Source organism: Dromiciops gliroides, chromosome 3, assembly GCF_019393635.1.
Source record: "Dromiciops gliroides isolate mDroGli1 chromosome 3, mDroGli1.pri, whole genome shotgun sequence".
In the NCBI taxonomy this organism is placed as follows: Eukaryota; Metazoa; Chordata; class Mammalia; order Microbiotheria; family Microbiotheriidae; genus Dromiciops; species Dromiciops gliroides.
The window spans coordinates 262,632,019-262,636,470 of NC_057863.1; the positions used below are offsets into that span (position 1 = coordinate 262,632,019).

At 37.1% G+C, this 4,452-nt stretch overlaps 1 pseudogene; it reads right to left on the bottom strand.

The window, feature by feature from the left end:
• Positions 1-1,213: 1,213 nt before the first annotated feature.
• On the bottom strand, positions 1,214-1,859 carry LOC122747445 (annotated as a pseudogene).
• Between the last annotated feature and the right edge of the window lie 2,593 nt (positions 1,860-4,452).

Genomic DNA, 4,452 nt, shown 5'->3' on the forward strand with positions numbered 1-4,452 from the left:
TCCACCAATGTCTGCTGCATGGGCAACAGCTTGTTCTCCATATTGATCTTCCCAGGCCAGTGCCCTGGGGAGGACACTCCAGCTACTCCGCATGGGGTAGATACAACACGGGATGTGGCAGTTACCGGTTATAAGTCACTCAGGAGCTGCGGCTCCCGTATCGGACTGCACAGCCACGCTGTGGCCTGTGACTCTTCAAGGAGCTGATCCATGGTTGTCTACTACTACTACTAGTGCATGTCACGTACTGTGCTGAGAGGTGAGAATATTAATATAAACTGGAAAAAAAAAAGACAAAAGACAGTCCCTGCCTTTAAGGAGCTTACATTCTTTTTTTTTTTTAAGTGAAGCAATTGGCGTTAAGTGACTTGCCCAGGGTCACACAGCTAGTAAGTGTTAAGTGTCTGAGGCTGGATTTGAACTCAGGTACTCCTGACTCCAGGGCCGGTGCTCTATCCACTGCACCACCTAGCTGCCCCATGGAGCTTACATTCTAATAAAAAAGAAAATACATGAAAGAAAAGCAGAGGGAGCAGAATGGACAAGGACCTCAAGCAAGTACATAGAAAAGGTCTGGGGGAGACCTTAAAGGTACAATAGAGGTAGTAGCAGCACCAGTACCAGGAAAGCTCAGTGTCCAGGAATGGTAAGACATTTGAACACCTGGTCAAGAAGAGATTAAAGGGAACCCTGAACTGCCTCAGGCTCAGTGAGCATTAGTTCCTGGGTTTGTTTTTACCTTGCTTTGAATTCTTGGTGTCCTAGACCATGGAAACAGCAGAAGTTACTTTATCTTTGCTGCATAATTTCTGTTTTGGGGAAGTTTGAAAGGTCATGGAAATCAGAGAAAATATCTTGTCCACCATCTTGTTGTTTGCATAACCCAAACTTGCTTTACTTTAAACCAATAGTCCAGTCAAGAAAGATAGGCCCAAAATTCTTCTTTTATAATATTCTTGCATAACTAAGCACAAATAAGTTTCAATAGTACAATATGCTGCATCAAATTATGTTAACACAATAATCCTTCTCCCCCCACTTTCTTCCCACCCAACCCCCTCCCCACTCAAGGAAATAAATAATTGTGCCCTTTATGACTATACAGTTAAGTGTGGATTTTGATTCATGCAGTCAGCTCCCACAGAGGTTGCATCAAAGCCAGCCACCTCACCATCCAAAGTAGGGTTGTTTTTTTAAGCTACTGTCCATATCTTTAGCTATGTTCTTTCTAAAATACCTAGTAAGTACTGTGGTCAAGAATACCAATGGCAAAAACCAAACTCATGTCATTCTGCCGTCCCAGTCCATTCATCCATGACATTTCATCTGCCAAGAAAGCTTGAGCCCTCTTTGAATTCCTGTACTCAGGCAGAAACGAATAGCTGATTGGGTTCTCTATCCCTAAGTCTATCATAGTTGTTATCAAATAACAGGACAAAGATATTTCTAAAGCCAAACAATGCCAAAATTGCTAACTTTGAAATCTCGATAACCCTGAGTATATCATGGCTGGCAAAATCCCACTGATACAGTTCTAGAGATGAACTATATATAATGAGGTTGCCATCAAAATAGAGTCTTGAATGTGAGAAGAAACTTTGATACTTAGGTACAAATAAAGTTTGTAAGCATTCACAGATGATTTATCTTCCAATTGGTCAAATTCTGATTTCATATTTGTTAGCACTCGGGAGGATCTAATTTCCAGGGCTATGCAAGAGAAAATTGACCTTACACTTCTGCAACATCATCTGAAAGCATGCTCTCAGACCTAAGGCCTTGGACTGGATATATGCCACCTGAGTGTCCAGTGGAGCCTCCAAGCAGTAGATATGACCAATTTTATTTTGTTTGAGCATACCATTGATTATAAGGGAGGCCTGGGCAAGTCACTTAACCCTCATTGCCCCACAAAATAAATAAATAAATATAAATGAATGAATGAATGAATAAGTGAATGAACAGATGAATAAATAAGTAGATAGATGATTGATAAATAAATGAACAAAAATAGAGGAATGAATGAACAAATAAACAAACAGATAGATAATCAAGTAAATAAAAAGGTAAATGGATGGATGAATAAATAAATAATAAATAGATAGATTAATTAATTAATTAATGGATAATTATAAGGGAGGGTATTTGGTTATGAAAGAGTTGTGGAGGAAAGTATGGGAGTAGTGATAGTGATGCAAAATTAAATAAACAGGTCAATGAAATTTTTTAAAACAAAAGAACACAAGGAAAATAAGAATGGGATATAATCAAGGAAATATTAGTATATTAAACTTAATATATAAATAAAGTACAATATTAAGTGCAATATTAAGTACTCCCTCCAAAGTTACTTCCAAATCCCTACTCATATTAGCAGACTCTTCAATAAATTACATTTTCTGTGTAGGCTTATTGATTTCATTCAATTAGTACCCTAGTTTATACCTGTGATGTAATAGTTCAGTAGTGGTGACTAGAAAATTTTATACCTTTGATTGATTCTATACCTCCATTGAAGAACCTGGTTAAAGGTATTGGCCTTCTTTGTGTACAAAAATGTTCATGTTTGTTGATGATTTTGTAATTTATAATAAAAAATTTTGAATGATCTTAAGGAGTTGACAGAATTTCTCTAATCTATCATCTACAAGAATATTGGTGTATAAACTGAAATTATTTTTATTATGTCCTCTTTGTAAATGTTTATTGTAAACAGTACAAGATGAAAATGACCAACTGATCTATGAAATCATGTTTCTTGTTGCCTTTGGACACATGGTAAATCCAACTTCATCAACACCTTTATTCACCTCTTCATGGAGAACTTGTGAATTATCCTTACATCTAGCTGCAAATTAAATTTAGTTGCTGAGTATTAAAAAACTAATAATTAAGTTAGTGTATTAACTTAGAGTACTAAGAACTAAATTAATATTTATGGAAAATATTTTAAATGCTGTGTTTCTTAGGACCCTCTCCCCTCTTTTCTGCTACTTGGCTACCATCTCTGTGGTGTTGGAATGGGGCCATAAAAGACAGAAAACAATTCTGTATTTTTCATTTCATGAATTTCTGTGGCCAAAGAACTTATTACCAAGTGGCCAATCTCCCTTCACTTAGCTAAATTAATCCTCAAAAAAAGAGGCATAGTCTATTGCCAGGATTATATTTGTAGCTTTTCCAATAAGGTAAAACCTGCCAGAGTTAATGTCATAGCCTTTGACACTCTGGTAACCTTTATTCTACAATAATTTACCAAAGGATAACCTTGTGGAATTTATTAAAATAAAAAGCTGTGATTTCTGCAACATAGAGAACTCTTACTATGGTAATCCTACATGCCTGAGGGATACAGAAGTGCAACTACTACTTGTCTAAGTGATACAACTAGCAGAATTCAAAGGTGTGATTTGAACCCAGGTCTTTCTGACTCCAAATCTAATCAACCAATCAGTTATTAAGTACTCACTGTCAATGCCAGGCACTGTGCTAGGTGCTGATGATAGAAAAATAAAAATGAAATAGTCCTTGCCTTAGAGAAGTTTGTAGTCCAGGCCAGCATCCTATAATGGAGAGGCACATTATAAAATCACATGACTAGTGAGGGGATAGATCAATGGATAGATAGATTGAGCTATATTCCAATTTTGGTGGGTCTAGGAATGGTAATACATAGCTGGTGAGAATGCAGACAGTATGCTATTTAACAGTGTCCACAAAAACAACATAAAAATGAGAAAAGGATTTATCTTTAAAAACATATTCATGGGGGGCGGCTAGGTGGTGCAGTGGATAAAGCACCAGCCCTGGATTCAGGAGTACCTGAGTTCAAATCCGGCCTCAGACACTTGACACTTACTAGCTGTGTGACCCTGGGCAAGTCACTTAACTCCCATTGCCCCAAAAAAACAAAAAAACAAAAACATTCATGGGGCAGCTAGGTGGCGCAGTGGATGGAGCACCAGCCCTGGAGTCAGGAGGACCTGAGTTCAAATCCAGCCTAGACACTTAACACTTACTGGCTGTGTGACCCTGGGCAAGTCACTTAACCCCAACTGCCTCAAAACAAAACAAAACAAAACAAAAACAAACAAACAAAACATATTCACAACTTCTCTATTTGTAATAGCAAGAAAAATGATGGAATATTTAGCCTAAATATCCCACAGTTGGAGACTGACTGGATAATTTATGACATATTAATTTAATAGAATATGTTACCACAGAATTGTATCCACACATATTCACATAATAGCATTTAAGTAACTATCTAAAGGCCAATATTAGATGATACAGATTGGAATGAGCAGATCCAAAAGTCTATATACAATGATTACCAATAAAGAAAAAGGAAGGAGCAAAGGAAGATAAGGTGGTAGAATTTTGGGCAGGCTTGGAAGAAAACACAGAACAAATGAGTGGTTATTGTACATTAATACTTTTTGTCCTGTC